This window comes from Portunus trituberculatus, chromosome 5 (genome assembly GCF_017591435.1).
Source record: "Portunus trituberculatus isolate SZX2019 chromosome 5, ASM1759143v1, whole genome shotgun sequence".
NCBI lineage: Eukaryota > Metazoa > Arthropoda > Malacostraca > Decapoda > Portunidae > Portunus > Portunus trituberculatus.
In genome coordinates this window covers 2,396,195-2,420,021 of record NC_059259.1, presented here as the reverse complement: position 1 = coordinate 2,420,021, position 23,827 = coordinate 2,396,195, and the positions used below count along the sequence as shown (strand labels likewise).

Sequence of the window (23,827 nt, the reverse complement as noted above, 5' to 3'; positions counted from 1 at the left end):
TTTGACTACCTCTACCGCAGTCGCGGTAGAGATAGCGGTGTCTATTATATCTCAAGGGTCCTTGGACCAGAGTGCCTGGCCAAGGGTCATGATGTTTTTAGGTGTTTGGGAGAAGCGGGTCTTCTTCCAAACCTGTGAATTTTTTTTTTTCTTAAATGTATTTTAATGTTTAATATGATTTTATTTCATTTATGTATTTATTTATTTATTATTTTTTTTTTAGTTAACCTTTAATTTTATCGTTTTTACCTGCTTTTAATTGAAAAATAAGTTTTTTATCTCCTTTTGGCCTACTTCTCAATTTTGCTGCGGCGCCAGATGACCTACGCTGTTGCAGCGCCTACCTTTAAATCCCCCCCCCTATTACTTCTCCATCTGTTACTGGCCCCTCACCATTACCTCACCATTATTTATCACCTCCCGTCACCATTACCTCACTGCCTGCTGCCCTTACCTCTACACTCAACAGGGATGCCAACTCCTGGAGGGCCAGAAGGTTGAAGGTCAGGATGGAAGGTCGCTAGTGAAGAACCTTAAGTGTGACCCCTTTCTAAGTATGGTCCTAAATGTGATCCCTACAAAGACTACCACTGGGACGTAGGACTCGAGGAGAGGCAGCAGCACGTCTCAGCTCAGGTCAGGTCAGCCACACTTGCCCTTGACCCTGCCTTGACCCGACTTGGCCTCAGGATCCAGAAGGAGGTATGTGGATTCGTGTTTGTTTCTGTGTTTTTGTTTATTTGTATTTTTGTCTTCTGTTTTGTTATTTTGTATCTTGTTTCCTTATCCCTCTACCTTTTTATGCTTGCTTTCCCGTTTCTATTATTTTTTTATTGTTTCTTTTCTATTTCCTTTATATTTTTCTATCTCCTTATTTGTATTTTTTTTTTTTCTTGTTTCCTTAATTTTGCTTCCTATTTCCTTGACTTCCACCCCCTTGCATTCTTTTCCCTTTCACCCTCCTCTCCTAATCATTTCCTGCCATGTCTCTAGTTTCCTTGTTGCCTCGTCTTTTTTTTTCTTACTTTCTTGGTAATTATTTTCTTGCTTTATTCCTATTGTTTCTTTTCTATTATATTTTTTTTGCTCATCGCTCTCTGCCCTTTCCTTTGACATCTTAATTTATTCCTCAAACTTATCCCTCAACAAACAACCATTTCAACCTCACCTCCCATTCCATTCAACACCGTAACATCTTCAATGGACAAAAGGAAGCATTCCAACATATCTTCCCTCCAACCCCACTCACTCGCTTTTCCACTCACACACACACACACACACACACACAGACATACGCGCGCGCGCGCGCCCGGTAGCTCAGTGGTTAGAGCGCTGGCTTCACAAGCCAGAGGACCGGGATTCGATTCCCCGGCCTGTTGGAGATATTTGGGTGTGTCTCCTTTCACGTGTAGCCCCTGTTCACCTAGCAGTGAGTAGGTACGGGATGTAAATCTAGGAGTTGTGACCTTGTTGTCCCGGTGTGTGGTGTGTGCTAGGTCTCAGGCTTATCCGAAGATCGGAAACAATGAGCTCTGAGCTCGTTCCGTAGGGTATCGTCTGGCTGTCTCGTCAGAGACTGCAGCAGATCAAACAGTGAAACACACGAACACACACACACACACACACACACACACACACACACACACACACACACACACGTGGAACAGTTTGAATGAAGAAGTAGTGTCTGCAACGAGTGTGCATAGTTTTAAAGTAAGATTGGATAAGTGTAGATATGGAGATGGGGCCACACGAGCATAAACCCCAGGCCCTGTAAAACTACAACTAGGTAAATACACACACACACGTCCTTGTATGGAGTACTCTTCTCATGTTTGGGTGGGGAGTTCCACTCATACAGCTTTATTAGTCGGGGTGGAATCAAAAGCTTTTCGTCTCACTAACCCCCCCAGATGGGAACCGCCTTGTCGTGGTGGGGGTACTTGCGCGCCCCTGTGACCTGGCGAGCTAGAGGGGGCTTAGGCCCCTGCTCTGCCCTTTCAAGGGGGAGAGGGCTATCCATGCTAATAAGGTCGCTAGTGAGGGGCCAGACTAAATGGTTCCTTCGTAGGCTGCCAGTGGACCAGCGGAGCCACCCGCTGGAGGGATCGCCCAATAGGGACCGTCCTGTGCTGGATGGTTGGGTGTCCAGGCTGGGATGCTTTGGGAGGGGGGTCTCAGCTCTGTCGTGGACACATTCGTATAATGTGGGGCCTTTTTTTAAAACGACTGGTCCGCATGGGGACGAGGTACCCGTCCACGGCAGCCAGCGCTCCTCCCATTGTAGTCCCAGTAGGTGGTTTCCTTGCCCTGGAGCCAATTTTTGTGTAACTTTATATATGTTGAACACAAAAACCGTCAGGTTCTCGTGAGGTGGCTGACCTGGCCCGAGACGTCATCTTCAGGTCTGAGTGGGAAGGAGGATTCCTCCACAAGGGCCTCCCACAGCAGTCTCCTGTTCTGGGAGTTCTTCTGAGGGACGCATTTCTGCTGCATGTGACTCCTTTGATGGTAAATGTTAATCCATCATTTTCTTATCACGCCTTGCACTCACTTCTCAAGGTGTATGGCACGGTTCTCGTATTCGACTTGTTTACGATAAGGATTTTCCGTCTAACCGCTGCTATGTAACGTTTCTGTCATGTGATGAAGCCCGTTTGGCTTATGAACATGTAGCATCCCTGCCCTTGCTGGCTCTGGCTTTAAGACAGAACTTTTCCACTCTCGCAATATTTCGGAAAGTGACACGGACTACATTCTAAATCTTTTTGACCACCATTCAGAGAGTTCAGTTCCTGAAGTCCGCCAGATCCCGCCTCCACGTTGGTTTGTGGCGTACTACAGAAATGGGTGGGAATTTTATCCATGCCTCACGGTACTTGTCTAAAGAGATCGGCACGATTCCTGAAGGAAACCTCAACAAATATGGTAAGGGGTGCTAGTGCGAGCGAAAGATATCACGCAGGCAAGGATGTTGCAACATCTACCATGTCCTTCTGACAGCATGTTTGAGACTATTAAGGCTCATCCCACCTTTAATTACAGTAAAGGTTGTGTGTACAGTCAGGATCTCTATGAATTTCCTAAGGAGGAAATACTGGCTATGTGCCCTAACTCAGTCCTTCTCACCTTTTTTTTGGGTCCACCCTCCCTGACCATGTTAATGTCGGACCTATTGATCTTAGGGTGAGGCGTTTTGTTTCTCGTCCTCTTCAGTGTTTCTTATGCTATGGGTACGGTCACGGCAAAAGCTCGTGTAAGGAAGCTTCTCGATGTGGTAATTGATCTGCACGACTCACATTCTGAGGAGCATTGCAATGCTGCTGCTTATTGCTTTCATTGCCGTGATGCTCACCAGGTACGTTCCAGGCAATGCCCCAGGTATCGCCTGGAGCAGGACATTTTACAGCTTGCTAACTCGCAGTTCATCAGCTTTGGTTGTGCCCGCCACGAACTCCTGTACCGAAAAAAGGACGGTAATGGTGCGACATCCTATGCTTCTTTGGCCGCTCGCTCTTCAGCTGAGTCTGCTAGTCCGAAGACAACAACTGCTACCTCTCGCTCTGTTGGGGCGGGTGGTCCTGTTCATCTGACTAATAGGTTTGCCTTTTTGTCCGACGACTCAGTTGAGTCACTTGCAAGAAGCGACGAGAATAATACGGACTTGACCAAACTAACCCATGTAGTGGATGTCCATTTACCCCCTGTATCGCCTAAGCCTTTGAAGGGCCTGACCAAACGGCACCGCGGCTCTGCGGAGTCGATAGATTTAGCTCAGCCTAAACAATCTAAGGTTTCTCCCGATGTACATGATCGTTAGTCCTCCAGGGACCGTCCCTCGTGGACCTGCTGTATCAAAAAGTGCAGTCCAGCCTGACCCTCGTCTTCCGATGACCGGTAGGAATGATAATGGTTCGCATCACTCACCAGTAGGCCGAAAGGCTGGTGTCTTCTCCTCGGTTGATTATTTCTAGTCAGGTGAGTCACGGGCAGCCCATTCAAAAGGCTCGCCTGTCCACTGCACCTAAACAGTCATCTTCAAGCTTCTACAGTGGAACTGTAGAGGCCTTCGCGCCTCGTGGGGAGAACTCTGAGCTTTATTGTCGGAGTTCTCTCAGCCGGTAGCTGAGACTATGCTATGGTCAGTGATAAGGTGGTGAGCTGATCGTCCACGCGTAGGCAAATCACCACGTACAGCTTTCAAAACACTTTGCCATTTGTCAAGTGGTTTAAAGTTACTACATGTCACCATGATACCCAGGTTCTAGGTGGCTACACCCAAGATGAGCTTGGGTGGTGATATGCTAATATGGGTCCACTATAAAATGCCTGTGCCACTAATGGCCAGAAGCTGAACAGCGCTATACACTCTTCAAGTGCCTACAGGCGCTATAGGTACTTATAGCTAGTCCTCCTGGCTATCGTGCATTTTTTAGCACTCCTTTCCCTGACCAGGGCCACCACGGTGGCACAGCTATCCTTGTCCGTCAAGACATACCTGTTGTCCCCTTGCAACTCAACTCTCCCCTTCAGGTGGTTGCTGTTAAAGTTTTTATGGGACGATCCTACACTATTTGCAGTTTATATCTCCCTCTCCGGCTTCCTGTCTCCAGGGGTTAGCTTGACGGCCTGGTGCATCAGCTGACTCCGCTTTTTCTTTTATTGGGAGATGTTAACGGCCGTCACCCAGTGTGGGATGAAGGTGCTAGTAATCCTCGTGGGATTTTAATCGGTTCTTTTATTGAGGATGAGGGATTGGAGGTTTTAAATTCTGGGGATGTTACACATTTTCACAGTCCTACTGGGACTTTTACCGCTATCTATCTTTCTCTGTGTACATCTAATTCTTTCCTTGATTTTAATTGGCGGGTCCTACCGGTTTTGCACGGTAGTACAGAATCTGTAACCTCTGAGCCACAGTCCCAGCCCCCACGCTAGGTTTTAGACAAGGAGATTGGCCTTAATTAACAGACCTTAGCTCTTTTATCCGTCCGTTGGCTGACTTTTCTACTTGTGCTGAGGCTGTTCATTATTTTACAGATTTTTTACATTCAGCAGCGCTTCAGACAATCCCTAGGACGTCCGATTGCTCAATAAGCGTCTCGTTCCTTGGTGGAACGCAGCATGCACAAACGCTGTGAAAGAGAAACGGGCAGCTTTCTCTCGTCTCCGGCGACAATCGTGGGGACCCGCAGTGTCTGGACGCTTTTCGGCGCTGCTGAGCTCGAGCCCGCCGCGTTTTGAAAGAGGCAAAAAGAGCCTCTTGGAAAGCTTATATCTCTTCCATTAATGCCTGCATTCCTCTTACGGATGTCTTTAACAAAGTCCGCCGAATTGCTGGGAAGTGTTCTGCTCCTTCCCCACCAGTTTTGTTGTCTTCTGGGCGAACGGTGTCAGACCCTAGGACTGTCGCCGACCTCTTCGCAGAGCACTTTGTCAGTGTTTCTCGGAGGCATCCTGCAGTCCAGGACGCACGTCACCGCCAGAGAATGGAATCTCTTGGCATAAACTCTTCTTCGGCTGCAGGGGAGTCTTATAATGTCCCTTTCTCTGCTTCCGAGTTGCGGACTGCTTTGTCTCAGTGTCATGACTCTTCTCCTGGTCCAGACGACATTCCTTATGCCTTTTTGCGTCACATGTCTGACCGTGCTTTTAACTTTTTATTAAATCTGATATGATTTGGCATACCGGTTATTTTCCATCATCTTGGACTGTCGCAGTGGTTCTTCCATTTCCTAAGCCTGGGAAAGATCAACTCCAGGTTACGAGCTATCGTCCTATATCTCTGACATCCTGTATCTGTAAAGTGTTGGAAAAGATGGTATATGTAAGGCTTATGTGGTACTTGGAGAGGGGGAACTACTTGTCATCTGTACAGTATGGTTTCCAAAAAATGAGGTCTGTTACTGATGCTCTTCTATCCCTGGAGTATTCTATTTGTGAGGCTCTTCCTAATAACCACCACCAGGTAACCGTTTTTTTTTTTCTATCTAGAGAAGGCCTACGACACAGCTTGGTGTCATGGCATTTTACGTTCGTAGTATAATTTTGGCCTCCGTGGCCACCTTCCTATTTTAATTCAGCAGTTTTTATCCAGACGACTTTTACGGGTTCGAGTGGGGAGTGTTCTCTCCAAGGCTACTGCTCTAAGTGATGGCGTCCCACAGGGAAGTATTTTTAGTGTTACTCTATTTGCAGTCGCCAAGGATGGTGTTATAGATACTCTACCAGATGGCGTTCACAGCTCCTTATATGTGGACGACTTGTGCATCTCTTTTGCTGCTGCTACGATGTCACTGATTGAGCGAAAGCTCCAACTGGCAATCAATCGGGATGGATGGATGGATTTTGTTTAAGGCACCGCAACGGCTGAGGTCATTTGGCGTCGCTTCAATAATTTAAAAAGACAGAGCAGTTAAAAAACTCTTATAAAGGCAGTTAAAAACAGTAGAGTATCTAAAAACTAAAAAAGACAATAAAACTAAATAAAATATTAAAATGCATATAATGAAATAAGTGTAAAATTCAAAGCTTTGGGAGAAGCCAAGCTTCTCCCAAAAACCTAAAAACGTCATGGCCCTGGGCCAGACACTCTGGTCCAAAGACCTTTCAGATATAATAGACACCGCGACAGCGGTAAAGGTAGCGGTGTCTTAAGTCAGTCAAACTGGGGCACTTCACTAGTAGGTGCCGCACCGTAAGCGGAACCAAGCAGTCATCACAGTAAGGTTGAGGGTCCCTGGTCAGGAGGTACCTTTGTGTAAGGTACGTGTGACCTATACGAAGTCGCGCCAATAAAGTCTGTGCACGGCGATCCCGGACATGGGTATAAGTCCACTGAGGGATTGTGGAAGTAGTAACCTCTCCCATTTTCAAAGTTGCAACCCCCGTTAGCCATCTCCTCTGCCAAAGTGCTGCAATCGCCACACGAATTGCATGAAATATATCTCGAAACTTTAGCGAGGTGGTCTGCGTGTTCATTCCCTGGAACACCAACATGACCAGGGACCCAACAAAATCCAACACGGTATCCTCGTTGGGTAAGAAGATATAGCCACTCCAGGGCTGATAAAATCAAAGGGTTAAGGGAGACAGTGCAAGAGAAAGCAGTAAGAGCACTGCGACAGTCACTAAAAATTGTAAAAGACGAAACCGGTAGAGTAAAAATAATCCGTAAAGCTAAAACTATGGCAGACAGCTCCGCAGTAAAGACGGAGGCTACCGAAGGAAGGCTGCCACACCGATAAAAAGAGGGGAAAACCACACTAAATCCAACACCTGCGTCAGATTTGGAACCATTAGTAAAAACGGGGATATCATCAGAATGGATAAGAAAGTGTTCTAAAAACCGTGTGTGGGACAGAGCTAGCAAAAAATCCTTCTTGCCATTTATAGTAGGAGGGCATAATGAAACAACCGGAAGCTGCCAATAACCAACTCGTGGGAGCCGGAAAGAGTAGACAGGAATGGGATCGATGGACAAATCCATCATCAGGTTTGCCACTCGAAGGCCAAAAGGTTTAGGTAGACTTGGTCGAGTGTCATACGCCTGCGAACGCGAGTCCCGCAACATTGACATACAAGGGACAGAATCGGGAAGACGGTGGGTGCGAAACCAACACCGGAGCATCGAAGACTGGCGCCGGAGGTCGAGCGGCCAGAAACCAGCATCCACTAGAAGGCTAGGTATTGGAGATGTCCGAAATGCACCCGTAGCCAAGCGGACCCCAACATGGTGTACGGGATCAAGCGTGCGTAGGCGTGAATCCGTTGCGGATGAATAGATCTCACAGCCGTAATCCAGCTTTGGAAGTATAAGTGTACGGTGAAGAAGCAGCAAAGTGTCTTAAAAGTGACTTAAAACGCGAAGAAGGGATAGTGCCGTCCTGCAAGACGCTTTGAGAGAACGAAAATGTGGAATCCAAGTAAGATGCCGTACTGTACCGATGATCAGTACTTCCCCCTCTCCAAGTACCACATGAGCCTTACATTTACTATTTTTTCTAACACTTTACAAATACAAGACATCAAAGATATAGGACGGTAATTCGTAGCCTGGAGATGATCCTTCCCAGGCTTCGGAAATGGGAGAACCACTGCCATAGCCCAAGAAGTAGGAAAGTCACCGGTATGCCAAATCATATTATAAAGATTTAATGAAAAGTTAAAAGCAATGTCAGACATGTGGCGCAAGAAGTCATATGGAATATCATCTGGGCCAGGAGAAGAGTCATGACACTGGGACAAAGCAGTTCGCAACTCGGAGGCAGAGAAGGGGGACATTATAAGACTCCTCCTCTCCTGTGGAAGAAAAATTTATGCCGAGAGATTCCATTCTCTGGCGGTGACGTGCGCCTGGAGCTGCAGGATGCTTCTGGGAAACATTGGCAAAGTGCTCCGCGAAGAGGTCGGCGACAGTCGCAGCCTAGGATCTGCCACCGTTCGCCCAGCAGACAACAAAACTGGTGGGGGAGGAGCAGAATAATTCCCAGCAATTCGCCGGACTTTGTTAAAGACATCCGTAAGAGGAGTGTGGGCATTAATGGAAGGCACATAAGCTTTCCAAGAGAGAAAGCTGCCCGTTTCTCTTTCACCGCTGCAGTGCATTCTGCGTTTCCTGACGACCTGACGTTCTAGGGATTGTCTGAAGCGCTACTGAGATAAAAAAAAATCGGTAAAATAATCAACAGCCTCAGCACAAGTAGAAAAGTCAGCCAGCGGACGGATAAAAGAGCTAAGGTCTGTGAATCGAGGCCAATCTGCCTTGTCCAAAACACAGCTTGGGGGCCGGGACTGTGGCTCAGATTTCACAGATTCTAATAAAATCGGAAAGTGGTCACTTTCGTGTAAATCTGGTAGGACCCGCTAATTAAAATCGAGTAAAGAATTAGATGTACAAATAGAAAGATCGATAGCCGTAAAAGTCCCAGTAGGACTGTGGAAATGTGTAACATCCCCAGAATTTAAAACCTCCAATTCCTCATCCTCAATAAAAGACCCGATTAATACCCCACGAGGATTACTAGCACCTTCATCTCACAATGGGTGATGGCCATTAAAATCTCCCAACAATAGGAATGGCGAAGGTAGCTGACGCACCAGGCCGTCAAGCTCACCCCTGGAGACAGGAAGCAGAAGAGGGATATATAAACTGCAAATGGTGTACAGTCGTCCCATAAAAAACCTTAACAGCAACCACCTGAAGGGGAGAGTTAAGTTGTACCGGGATAACAGGTATATCCTGACGAACTAGAATAGCTGTGCCACCGTGGTGATCCTGGTCAGGGGAAGGAGTGTTAAAAAAGGCATGATAGCCAGGAGGACTAGAATAAATACTATCAACTATCATAGTCTCTTGTAGAGCTACACAAGCTGGAGAGAACTCCGACAGCAAAGATCGGAGTTCCCCTCTCACGAGGCGCGAAGGCCTCTACAGTTCCACTGTAAAAGCTTGAAGACGACTATTTGGGTGCAGTGGACGAGCGAGCCTTTTGAGGCTGCCCGTGACTGACATGACTAGAAATAATCAAACGACGAGAAGACACCGGGGTTTGAGATGTGCCGTGTCGTTGGACCGCAGCCTTTCGGCTTATCGGTGGGTGATGCGAACTATCATCACTTTTACCGGTCCTCGGACTGCACTTTCCGATACAGTGGGTCCACGAGGGACGGCTGTGACAATTTCATCGGACGTCTCCATGCTCAGACCGTCCTCATCACAAGAAGCCCGATCTGAGACGGAGGGCGTCACAGGAGGCTGGACAGAAACTACTGGAGCTACCCTAGCAGAGCGATCCCTGGAGGACTCACGATTATGTGCACCGGGAGAAAACTTTGACTGTTTATGCTGAGCTAAGTCTAACGACTTCGCAGAGCCGCGGTGCCGCTTAGTTAGACCCTTGAAAGGCTTAGGAGATATAGGTGGCAAATGGACATCTATTACATGGGTGACTTTGGTCAAGTTCGTATTTTTCTCGTCACTTATAAGAGATGACTCAACCGAGTCATCAGACAAAATGGCAAACCTGTTAGCCAGATAAACAGGACCACCCGCCCCAACGGAGCGAGAGGTAGCAGGAGGAGTTGTCTTCGGACCGGCAGACTCAGCCGAAGAGCGAGCGGCCAATGAAGCATAGGATGTCGCACCAGTACCGTCCTTCTGGCGGTACAGGAGTTCACGGCGGGCGCTACCGAGGCTGATAAACTGACTATTGGCAAGCTGTAGAATGTCCTGCTCCAGGCGATACCTGGGGCATTGCCTGGAACGTACCTGGTGAGCATCACGGCAATGAAAACAATAAGCTGCACCATTGCAATGCTCCTCTGAATGCGAGTCGAGTGCAGAGCAATTACCACATCGGGAAGCTTCCTTACACGAGCTTTTCCCGTAACCGTACCCATAGCATAAAAAGCACTGAAGAGGGCGAGAAACAAGGCGCCTCACCCTAAGGTTGATAGGACCGATATTAACACGGTCAGGAAGGGTGGACCCCAAAAAGGTGAGAAGGACCATGTTGGAGGAGTTCCTCATCTTAGTCAGTTTTTGTACTGAGTTAGGGCACATTATTAGTATTTCCTCTTCTGGGAATTCATAGAGATCTTGGCTATAAACAAAATCCTAATTTCCTATAGTTAAAGGTGGGATGAGCCTTAACAGTCTCAAACATGCTGTCAGAAGGGCATGGGAGATGTTGCAACATCCTAGCTTGCGTAAGATCTTTTGCTTGCACAAGCACCCACTTCCCATACTTTTTCAGATTCCCCTCAGGAATCGTACCGATTTCTTTGGACATGTACCGGGAGGCATGGATGAAATTCCCACGCCCATTTCTATAGTACCCCACAAATCAACGTAGAGGTGGGATCTGGCGGACTGCTGGAGCTGAATTCTCTAAGTAGTTTTCAAAAACATTTGGGATGTAATCCATGTCACTCTCTGAAATATTACGTGACTGGAGAAATTCAGTTTTAAAGCCATGGCCGGCAAAGGGCAGAGATGCTACATTTTCATAAGCCAGACGGGCTTCATCACATGACAGAAAAGTTACATAGCAACGATTAGATGGAAAGTCCTTTTCATAAACCAGTCGAATACGTAGAACCGTGCCATACACCTTGAAGTGAGTGCAAGGCGTGGTAGGAAAATGATGGATTAACATTTACCATCACAAGGGAGTCATATGCAGCAAAAATACGTCCCTCGGAAGAACTCCCAGAACAGGAGACTGCTGCTGGAGGCTCTTGTGGAGAGGAATCCTCCTTCCCACTCAGACCTGAAGATGACGTCTCGCGGGCCAGGTCAGCCACCTCACGAGAACCTGACTGTTTTTTGTGTTTAACCATATGTATAACGTTACACAAAAATTGGCTCCGGGGCAAGGGAAACCACCTACTGGGACTACAGTGGGAGGGAGCGCTGGTTGCCATGGACGGGGTACTTCGTCCCCATGCGGACCAGTCGTTTTAAAAACAGGCCCCAAATGATACGAATGTTTGTCCACGACAGAGCTGAGACCCCCCTCCCAAAGCATCCCAGCCTGGACACCCAACCATCCAGCACAGGACGGCCCCTACTGGGCGATCCCTCCAGCGGATGGCTCCGCTGGTCCACTGGCAGCCTATGTAGGAATCATTTAGTCTGGCCCCTCACTGGCGACCTTACTAGCATGGGTAGCCCTCTCACCCTCGATATCTTGGCTTATTGTTTGACAATCCCCATTTCCGTTCTCTTAAAGCGTCTTGCCGGACGGCACTATCCCTTCTTCGGGTTTTAAGTCACACCTCTTGGGGTGTGGACAGGGACACTTTGCTGCTTCTGCACCGTACACTTACACTTCCAAAGCTGGAATACGGCTGTGAGATCTACTCATCCGCAACGGATGCACGGCTACGCGTGCTTGATTTCGTGCATCATTCTGGGGTCCGCTTGGCTACGGGTGCATTTCGGACATCACCAATATCTAGTCTATTAGTGGATGCTGGATTCTGGCCGCTCGACCTTCGGCGCCAGTCTTCAATGCTCCGGTGTTGGTTTCGCACCCACCGTCTTCCTGATTCTGTCCCTTGTCTGTCAATGTTGCGGGACTCTCGTTCGCAGGTGTATGTCACTCGACCTCGTCTCCCTAAACCTTATGGCCATCGAGTTGCAAATCTCATGGCGGATTTATCTATCGACCCCACTCCTGTCTACTCTTTCCGTCTCCCACGAGTCGGTTATTGGCAGCTTCCTGTTATCTCATTATGCCCTCCTGCCATGGATGGCAAGAAGGATTTTCTGCCAGCTTTGTCCCACACACAGTTTTTAGAACACTTTTTTATCCATTCTGATGATATCTCCGATTTTACTGATGGTTCCAAATCAGACGCAGGCGATGGGTTTAGTGTGGTTTTCCCCTCTTTTTTTCGGTGTGGCAGCCTTCCTTCAGTGGCGTCCGGTTTTACGGCGGAGCTGTCTGCCATAGTCCTAGCTTTACAGGTAATTTTTACTCTCCCTGTTTCGTCTTTTACAATTTTTAGTGACTGTCGCAGTGCTCTTACTGCTCTCTCTTGCACTGTCTTCCTTAATCCTTTGGTTTTATCACTCCTGGAGTGGCTATATCTTCTTACCAAACGAGGATATCGTGTTGGGTTCTGTTGGGTCCCTGGTCACGTTGGTGTTTCAGGGAATGAACACGCAGACCGCCTCCCTAATGAGGCAGCAAGTCGCGCTCCATCTCCTTCCCCTGTTCCGTTTCGAGATGTGTTTCATGTAATTCGTGTGGCGGTTGCAGCAATTTGGCAGAGGAGATGGCTAACGGGGGTCGCAATCTCGAAAATGGGAGAGAACACTATTTCTACACTCCCTCAGTGGACATACACCCATGTCCGTGATCGCCGTACACAGACTTTATTGGCGCGACTTCGTATAGGTCACACGTACCTTACACAAAGGTACCTCCTGACCAGGGACCCTCAACCTTACTGTGATGACTGCTTGGTGCCACTTACGGTGCGGCACCTACTAGTGGAGTGCCCCAGTTTGACTGACTTAAGACACCGAGATAGCGGTATCTATTATATCTCAAAGGTCCTTGGACCAGAGTGTCTGGCCAGGGCCATGACGTTTTTAAGTTTTTGGGAGAAGCTCGCCTTCTCCCAAAGCTTTGAATTTTATTCCTATTTTATTATATGCATTTTAATTTTATTTAGTTTTATTGTCTTTTTTAGTTTTTAGATACTGTACTGTTTTTAACTGTTTTTGTAGTTTTTTTTTTTTTTTTTAACTACTGTCATTTTAAATTAATGAAGCGGCGCCAAATGACCTTCGCCGTTGCGGCGCCTTATTTAAAATCTATTCATCCATCGTCTCGCCAACTTTCCTTCTCTGACTGTTTTCAGCGTCTTTCTCACCGCCGAAATGTTGCATCCCTTTTTATCTGTTATTGCTCTTTTCATGCTAACTGCTTTATTGATCTTGCCAATTGCATGCGGCCTCTGTGCACAAGGTTTTCTTCTTCTCATCCCTATTCTGTCCAACCCTCTAATACAAGAGTTAACCAGTATTCTCAAGCATTCATACCTTTCACTGGTATACTCTGAAATTCTCTTCCTGCTTCTGTAATTCCATCTTCCTATGACTTGACCTCTTTTAAGAGAGAGGTGTCAAGACATTTGTCCTTGGCTTTCGGTTAATTCTTTCTAATCTTTTAGGGAGACTGCAGTTCCAATGTGCCTTTTTTTAAATATTTTGTTGCCTTTGGCAGCTCTCCCTCTTGCATAAAACACACACACACACACACACCGCGTAGTGTAGTGGTTAGCACACTCGACTCACAATCGAGAGGGCCTGGTTCGAGTCCCGGGAAGCGGCGAGGCAAATGGGCAAGCCTCTTAATGTGTGGCCCCTGTTCACTTAGCAGTAAATAGGTACGGTATGTAACTTGAGGGGTTGTGGCCTCACTTTCCCGGTACTTAAGATTTAATCACTCCCTTAAAGTATTTCAAGGGTTATTTTTCATCCCTTTGCAGGTGTAATCCAGGCTTTCCTGCACTCTCCGAGACTGGAAGCACAAGGGATTCAACATCCATGTGCAGACCGGCAGGAAAGTAGCAGGCAGGGTGTTTGTGGCCGTATTCTACGTACTTTACGTATTTTGAAAATAAAAAAAAATATTATTCCAGATTGGAACACACTACATTATTTGATATGATAATACTCTAATAAACACCAATATGAAAACATTACCGGTTTGCTAATAACAGGTGCGATCTAAGGTAGTGCTTGTTTCTTTCCGACGGCGCCACAAAGCCGTCAAAATATCGAAAAGGAATGCAGCGCCAGACTGATTCTGAATACGAAAAAAAAAAAAAAAAAATCAATCATATAATGAAAACACGAACTTTGCGTCGTATAAAGATATTCAGTTTTACAGAAGATAGGCACCATAATAATTTTTTTTTTTAAATGCACATAGATTAGATATTATTGCATATTATTACTTGTGTTATGTTTCTCATAATTTTCAAGTCCAAACCCAAAAACAATCCTAGGCGTCCTAATTAAAGTTAGAATAATCTGTTACATGACGCAAGTGTTAACAAGAAAAAAAAAAAATTAACAAGATTTTATTGCATATTTAAACTTGCTTTATATAGATATCAATGAATCAGATAGCAAGCAATGCAAGCTTCACTAATAAAAGAAAACAAATCTTGCTATAAAGCCGAAGATTCTTTGCACCTTTTCTTCAGAGTTTCATCTCTCTCCTCTCCCTCACGCTCCTCCTAACCCTTGCTCCTCCACCTCCTCTACCTCCTCTTACACAGCAAGCCTTTAAATCACATGGACACACTTGCAAGACACTCGATATTGCCCAAATATGCGGGGCAGGACGCGGTGGAGGTGGGTGGGTGCCACGGCAGCAGCGGGGCTCACGGCAGGACGGGGCGCCAGGGATGGTAATGTGCGGTATGATATGATGTGTAGTGTTGTGGTAGTGTGGTGTGGTGTGTAGTGGTGTCCGGTTATGTGGTGATTCTGAGGTGTCGTAGTGTCTGGTGGTTGTGTGCGGTGGTAACTGGTAGTGTACTGTGGTGGTGGTTGTGATGGTGGTGTGGTGTGGTGATGTCTAGTGGGTACTGTGGTAATGGTGATGGTGAAGGGGGTGTGTGGTAGTACTGTGGTGTATGGTGGTGTCTGGTGGTGTACTGTGGTGGTGGTGATGGTGGTGGCAATGGTGCGGTCTGGTGGTGTCTGGTGAGTCCTTTGGTAATAGTGGTGGTGATGGTGATGATGTCGTGTGATTTGGTGTAGTGGTGTGGTGTTAACACTGTTCTCACACAAAGTTAACTGGTGTGTGTGTGTGTGTGTGTGTGTGTGTGTGTGTGTGTGTGTGTGTGTGTTTGATTTGAACTTGAGTAGTGATGAAAAGTTTAAAATTATGTTGCATTTACCCGAGTTACTGGTTATTGAAATACTAAGGTTGGTGGTAAGTGTGTGTGTGTGTGTGTGTGTGTGTGTGTGTGTGTGTGTGTGTGTGTGTAGGATTGAGTTAGCTAACTGACTGTCAGCAGAGTAGAAGACAGAAAATAGAAAGAAAACTATTGTAAAAGAGAATAGAGTAGCACAAAAAGAGTGAAATCAGTGAAGGGATAGGCTGGAAGAATAGATGGAATTTAGGATAGGATTTGTGGGAGGTAGAGAAGACTTTAGCGTGAAGGAGATAAACTAATAGATAACATTCTCAGTAAACAATACTTTTTCAAGATGGACAGAGGTATGGTGGATATGCAGACGTAGTGATGGGCGTGTGTGATGGCGTGGGCGTGATGTAGTGCTGGTGGGCGTCCTAATGGGAGTTAGAGGTGTAATATATTATAAGGTAATGGGGTAGGCTATCATGACCTCAGGTGGCTCAAAAGGACAGTGGTACATAAGTATCCATCATCCTGATCTAGTTATAGAAGATGTTGATAGTGTAATAGTCATTGCAGGACTATGAAACATAACATCGCCGTAAAATTACACTCCAGTTCATCTGTAAACTTAAGTACTACATAAGAAAGCATAGTAACCATCACATAGTCATAGTACATTATTTATAGTATATGCGTAGCTTCTGGCCACCCAAGCGCAGGCTGTCGCTGTTCCGCTGTGCGGCCAAACCCCTCTCTTTGTTTCCACCATTTTGTTGAGCCTGCGAGCATCGCCTCAGTACCGGCCAGTCTTCAGCGGAGTTAACACGTGTAAGGCGCACTGGTTAAGTAGAGATATATTTCCATATTCTGATTTATTCTGTATTTTGTAGGCATCATTAGTACGTTCGTCCCGTCTCGTACAGGCTAGATACCTGTCCTGTTAGACTTGAGACGCGTCTGTTTTTAGTTGCCATACAGTAAATCATGTAATGTACTCCTGAACCTTAAAAGGTACTAAAACTACTAACATTAATTTTAGACCATTTTAATAAAATCACCTCAATCACTAACACACTTTACTAACCACAATATTTAAATGTATAAGTAATTTTTCGTGTCATTAGCTGCAACACATCCACCACGCCTTGCGGTGCCTGCCTGGGCGCGGCACCTCAGATCTTCCTTGGGTGGCGTGACGTTGACAAGTGTATGCCATGACTCTTGTGTGTGATTGACTCTGGTGATTTACGGTGAACAAACTGGTGAAAGTCTTTTAGGCCGTGTCTTTTCCTTTAGTGACCCGCCTTTATTCACAGTGTACATAAGATTGTATAAACTAGTAACTTAATACACTTAAGCTTAAGCCACAACACGGAGTATATTCTCCCATAAACCAAAAGACTAATATAAATTATATGCCACTCGACCACAAAACGCTGCTGCTCCTGAAGTACTATATCTGGCACTCATTACCTGCCAGATTACCTGTGGAACTTCTGCCTGTCTTCACCCTACCAGTGAGTGGACGCTACCTGCCTTCGACTGGTACTTCAACAGGTATATGTTATTGGTGTCGGTGAATATTATAGCCGTGCCGGTAACACACGTACGATCTCGGGACAGGAAGAGACACGTGTGGCTGGACTGTGCGTTAGCAGTACTCATTAGTCACTGGTCTGGGAGTTGTGCCCTCCCTTGAGTAGCTGGCTTGTTACTCGGTAGACCGTGGCTGGGTAGGCCAAACGGGCTTGTTGTCCTGAGGAAAGTGTAGCCGGTTGGGGGCTACATTTGCTGTTGTGCGTTCGTCCACTCGGGTGTGGCGACACGGAGGGACGCGGTAGTGTTTCGTCCCGTTTTTTGCTGTTGGTGGCTGTAGTCACCAGTGGGGTTTGGTGGGCGGCTGTGTGCCCCCCATCATCTTTTGTGTAGTATCAGTAGTATACTGTATTGTAGTGGTTGTAGCCACGCACGCTTGTGAAAAGCTGAGAAGTTTCGTTCTGCAGGCCAGTGGGTGCGTAGTTGTCGTCCGCCAGATTTGTCTGTGACGAGTATCTGGACTCCGTGTATAGCTGTTGTCACCCGTAGGTGGTGTCTGGGCTTGTGTGTACACCACCGGATGTGCTGTACACATTATATATTGTAGTAGTCGTAGGCTAGGGGTGTCAGTCTGACAGGTGTTAGGAAGCACTTGTCGTAGTAAGATAGTATAGTAATATATACACTGCACGTTTTGTCCCAGTCTCTGATTCATCACCGTCTGTGGACAAGGCGCAGGGCCGTTTCTAGTTCATCAGGCGCCCCAGGCAAGAATTCGTTATGGCGCCCCCTCCGGGCTGGAAATAATAACCTAAACAATTTCGAACACAACTAGCATCACAAGTTCCACAACAAAAACAATATACTTTATTAATAAATCATCTTCACGTATATGCATACACAATAAGGAAAAGTATATATAGACTCAAAAGTATACTAATGATTTTTGTAAATTTTAATAGAATAACACCATTATCTTATTATCTTTTATCTTGATTGGCTTATTTTTGGCTTTTTCGACAAGGATTTTTTGTGATCTACACTCTACAGAGCCACATACATTAAATCAATTCAAAGCATGTATCACAGTTTCATGTTATAAAGCATTTCCATCAATTCACAGCATGTATCACAGTTTCATGTTATAAAACATTTCCATCAGTTCACAGCATGTATCACATTTTCATGTTATAAAGCATTTCCATAAATCTTCTATTTCTTATAAGGCATAGTGTTCATTAATACACATCTCATCTAAATCATAGCAATCCATAAAAATAAAATTTTTAGCCTCTTCTTTAAAGTAACAATATTATCACTACACTTAACATTATTTGGAAGCTCATTAAATAATCTCGAGCACTATATTTGAACATTCTTTAGCCAAGTTCAGAATTGCACATAGGTTCATTATACATTTTATTGCAAATCCTACCTAAGGTAAACTGAAAAGGTAATCTTGCCAATCTAAAACCAAAGAACTCAATGTATAAATGTTGAGGTCTATGCTAAAACTATTAAATAAAACTTTCCTTCACTTCTTTTCATATTTAAAACCTGATTCTTCTTGACTTCCTTGCAGCAAAATCATCTATAGTGTCATCATACGAAATCTGTTTGGATATTTCTCTATTAATACTAATTATTGCCAGCCCATTTAGGCGCTCCTGTGACATAGTAGACCTTAAATATGTTTTAATGAGCTTAAGTTTAGAGAAGCTTCTCTCTGCAGATGCCACAGTCACAGGTGTAGTGACAGCAATTCTTAATGCCACCCACATGTTTGGATAAATCTCTTTCAGGCCTTTCTCCTCCAGAAAAACAAGGTGGTCTAATGTTGTCATATTTTGCTTTGGCCATTGTTTTGGAAATGACTGCATCTCTACAATCAGTTCATCATAATTTAAGTCAGCCTGATCCCCAGATGTGAGCGTATTACACAAATCTTTTGCCTGCTTTTCTAGCTCACTAGCTGGCAGGTCAGGGAAGTTTATGAGAACACTGAATTTCTTTGCAACATCACTCATCATTCCAGTTCTCTCTCTCAGGGATTCAATGGCCACATCCACAACTACACTGAAAAATGAAAACTCTATTTTCTTCAAGGCATCGGTAATAGGCTCATCAGGGGCCTCATAAGAGAATTGCCTTTAGTAGTTCTGAGTCTTTTCTGCTTTAGTGCAGCTTCCACATTCATCTCTTCACACATCTCTCTGGCAGATGTCTGGGCATCAGCAAACCCAGTGTCTCTGTAGCTAATAAGGGAGGTTTCAGTCTTCTTGAGAATGTCAACAGCTACATCAAGATGCATGCATTGTGATTGCAGAAGTTTATTCACAGTTTGAATTTTTCTAAGGATAAGAGAACCGGTATGATCCCACCTCTTCTGCTAAGGCTTGTGCTTCAATTTTAATGGCTGGATCTGCAGTGCTTGCTCTGACCTCTAAAAGAGCATCTCTCACTTTTGCAGCCTGGAATCTTACAACCTCAACACTGTTGATTCGACTCTCCCACCGTGTGTCTGCCCAGGATTTCAAAGTTGTGTCCACATGTTTTTTTAGGGTCGACCACCTTTGAGTGGAGGCAGAAAAGAGATTAAATAGTTTTTGCAGGTAGCCAAAGTAGTCAGCTGCATCTGAGGAGCTCTTTGCTGCATCACACACAACCAGGTTAACAGTGTGTGCTCCACATGGAATAAATAAAGCCCTGGGGTTTAACTGAAGAAGTCTGACCTGGACTCCCTTGTTTTTTCCTTTCATATTTGCCCCATTGTCATATGACTGTCCTCTGCAGTCTTCAAAGGGGATATTAAGCTCTTTAAGTTTTTTGAGGATGAGTGTTGAGAGGCCTTCTCCTGTTGTCTGCTCGGCCTCAAGGAACCCCATAAAATATTCCTTAATTTGTGCAGTGCCTTCAGCTGCAACTATTCGAATTATCACAGATAATTGCTCCTTGTGACTTAAGTCTGGAGTGCAATCTAAAATAATTGAAAAGTATTTAGACTGTCTAATTTCGGTCACCATGCACTCCACAATCCTCTCACTGATGCAGTCAATTAGCTCATTTTGAATAATATTGCCTAGGTAGGATGTATGACTGGCACCTCCTTGCACCTTCGCAATATGCTCTTTGAGAACAGGGTCAAACTGAGCTATGAGTTCAACTTCTTTCAGAAAGTTCCCATTATTTGGCTGGTAAAGTGTGTCTGTGGACCCTCTGAGAGGAACATTTCGTTCTGCCAGACTATGAATTATAGCCACGAACCTGGTAAGTACCTCTCGCCACCTTCGCCGTTCAGTGTTTATTAGTGCCAGCTCAACTTTGTCAATTGTTTGCCCCTTTTTAATACAGCTCTCCAGTTGTTTCCATGACCCCATATTCTTTGTATGTTCTGGACTGTTCTCATGCATTTTGAGTGAGTCACTGCAGTTTTTCCAGTCATTAAAGCCATCTCTGCTTAGTTTAAATGTTTTCTGGGAAAAGAGTTTGCAACAAAAACAGTATAAACTATCTTTTTTCTTGGAATATGTCAGCCATGTTCTTTTGATTTTCTCCCCGTTCACTAGCTGTCTGTAGAAGTAGTGATGATGACAACTTCTTCCATCCTGTTTCTTTGGGAATGGGAACTCTGATTTGATTACATATGGCCCTCGACTTACCAACTCGATCCTCTCTCCATCAGACAACTCGGGTGACCAGTCAGCAGGATCAATGGGTGCTGCTGTAACAGACTCACTGTACTCACATACATCTGTTGCTGTGCCTATTGGGGTTGATTGTGAAGTATCTTTAGGCAGGGGGAGTGGGACATCGTCATTGAGTGTGCTGCAGCTGCTGGTGCTGGGTCCTCCTTCTGTAAGAATCAAACATACACATGAAATAGCTTCTGAAGGCATCTAAATGAAATGGTCAATCACAAGAGACATAATCACATTTTTATGTTTCTGACTGTGCATCGAGTTCAGATTCTGATGCTGACTTAGTACCTTATTATATATCTAACTAGAAAAGCACTCTGAGAGCGCAGACCTCCCCCAGGCCATACTAAACAAACAAACAGACAGACAAATCAACGGGGGTGAAAACATAATCTCCTGGCGGAGGTAATAACTCTGTCCTTATCTCATCATTCTCATGACCAACATTTCCTGAAAATTTTATAAAAATCCGTCCATAACTTCTTCGGGCCTTGGCGGAGGTATGCGCATAATGCGCTCTCCGAGTAAATATGTAATCGTTATCCTCTCTTACTACTGATGGCTGTAGTAGATTCATAATATGATCTGTTAAACTCACCTGGATCTTCTACTTGGGCAGAAGGCATTGACACCGAGGCCTCCTCAGACTCCTCTGTAGCAGCTTTTACAGGTTGCTGTTGTGGCTGCAGGTATTTTCTCAATGCATCTGGACAAAAAGAAATTACAGAATATATGTTAATTATGCATATAAACATCTCAATTTTTATAGTACAAATATCATTATATTGCAGTATGTAGGCCTATGCTTAGAGCCTACAAGTTACAATTAACTTTTGAGAATCCTTGAGAATGGGTTCTTCAGACCATCATTGACCGTTTTAATACAGATTAAGAAGGATCTGAGGAACATATAAAAAAATTTAAGCTCCCATAATATTCGGTTGGCCTTTTTAGGCCTACTAACAGGGTCCCTAAGCAGTATTCGAAATAAGGTGGGGTCGGGGGGTTAACCCACCCCAAATGATAGAGAGACCCATAGAAATGTTTAATTTCAGAGGACTCACGATAGGTCCTCTGAAGACCCTGGCAAATGCCAATATTAACTAATATAGGTAGCACAAAAGTCGATATTAGAGTAATCCAGAACTTATGATTTAAAATAATAATAATAATAATAATAATAATAATAATAATAATAATAATAATAATAATAATAATAATAATATAGGCTAGGCTAATGCACACAAACACAGCTGCACACATACCTCTACTTTGGACTCGTTTTTCCTCTTCCTCCTTTTTTCTTTTCTTGTTTGCTGCACCTGACAGCTTGAACTGCCTCTTCATGATGGATAAAAGCTTAAATGCTTGACAGCTGAGTTGGATTAACGAAGTGCGGGGCCTGTAGCAGATTGATTTGTTGTACAGATAATGACACACTGAGGCTGGAGGACAAGACACTTGCAGGCAGGGGAGAGGGGAGGGGTGGTCTACTAAAAGGCAGGCTTCACTAACTTCACCTCCTTTATTTACAAACACAAAAGGGTGGCACAGCTCACACACAGTTCATGGCAGTGGAAGAAACCGCGGGTCGGAGGAAGAGGCAAGGACAAACTTCCTGCACCTCGTCCAGGCTCCTCCCAGGAGCAAGATATGCCAGCGGACTGCCCGGTCCGTTAGCGTGGGGGTGTATGTGGGGGGGAAGGGCCAGGTGAGTAGAGGCACTCAGGTAACCGGCAGTACGTGTCCGCGTCAGCCAGCCAGCTCCGCCGTCACTCCCTCCAGCACTCTCACACTGTCCGTACTGTAGGCACTTCCCCGTCAGATCCACAGCTCTCCACTGAGCTACAGTCTCCCACAGGCTAGGCGCAGCCCTCCAGGCGAGCCCAAGACAGTAGGAAGACACCAGAGTGCAGGAATTACCACCAGCGTCCCAGGGCAAAACCAAAACAATCCCCCGCCTTCAACTCGCCGTTCCCGCTCGCCCAGCTCCGCCTCTCCGCCTACAGCACATTATCGTACCCCGCGTAACAATATTAATTTTGGATGCCAATTTGGCGCCCCCCCCCAGCAAATGGCGCCCCAGGCGACCGCCTTTGTCGCCTGTGCCTAGAAACGGCCCTGAGTTCATTGATATTGCTGATAAGGAGCTGGTACCTCTGTTGAGGGAGAAGAGGTTTAGGACTTTGAAGGAGGCTGCTACATGGGCTGATGATTATGTGTTGGCCCACCGTTCTGTGCAGCAGCCTGGGAGTTGGAGTCGTAAGGAAGGTGGTTCTAGTGGAGGCCCAGGGAGTGGTGGCAGTTCTTCCTCGGGCTCTCCAGGCCCCTTTAGGCGATATACTGGATTCGGCAGTAAGATGGGTTTTGGAAAGCCCCAGGCCCCCACCCCTCCTTCTTCTGCGAAGGATGGGACGGCGGGATAGGCGGCCCCTAGAACTCCCAAGTATGATTACTACTTGCTATCACTGCCGAGGAAAAGGGCATTTTAAGTTCAATTGCCCAAAGTTAGTAACAGCTGAAACTCCAAAGTCCTCGCAGAAACCAGGGCCCGTACTTAATAAACACTAAGATGACGTCCTAACGGTAAGTCGTCCTAAATCACAAAAATGGCGGAATTCGAGTCTTAAATCCTTAAGATGGCATCCTAAGCCCTAAGGATGCGTCTTACTGCTAAAACACCTCCCGAGGTGTTTTAGCAGTAAGACGTGCTCCTAAGATTTCATCCTAAAAGTAAACATGGCCGCCCGAGAGGGACCACACCGCCACCACCTGCGACAGAGACGGTCGTTTCGTGAGAGGACGTCCTGAATGAGGTAGATGACCGTGAGCTGATGAAGAGGTATTGGCAGGATCCTACTGGTATCATTCTCGTGACAAATTTGGTGCGGGAAAGGCTGAAGAGACCAACTGCAAGGAACAAGGCCTCTCTCCCTGAGATGCAAGTTATCTTCACTGCGGTACCTCGCTATAGGAAAGATTGGTGCCATTGATGGGACGCACGTGATGATTGTGGCTCCTAGAGAGTATAAGGTAGAGTTTGTCAACAGGAAGAAATACCACAGCATCAACGTGCAGTTTGTGTTTGATGCTTGATACCACATTATTGATGTGGTTGCAAAGTGGCCGGGATTGGTTCACGATGCAAGAATACTTGCTCAAAGTGGACTCTGCACGATATTTGACAGCGACATCGT

The 23,827-nt window shown here is 45.7% G+C and overlaps 1 long non-coding RNA gene across 1 annotated transcript; it reads right to left on the bottom strand.

Moving 5' to 3' along the window:
• Nucleotides 1-17,872: 17,872 nt before the first annotated feature.
• Nucleotides 17,873-22,754, bottom strand: LOC123515939. The gene is made up of 2 exons (XR_006678023.1): nucleotides 21,896-22,754; nucleotides 17,873-19,503 (listed from the first exon to the last, which is right to left on the bottom strand). It is a non-coding gene; the product is annotated as an uncharacterized LOC123515939 (long non-coding RNA).
• Nucleotides 22,755-23,827: the final 1,073 nt, after the last annotated feature.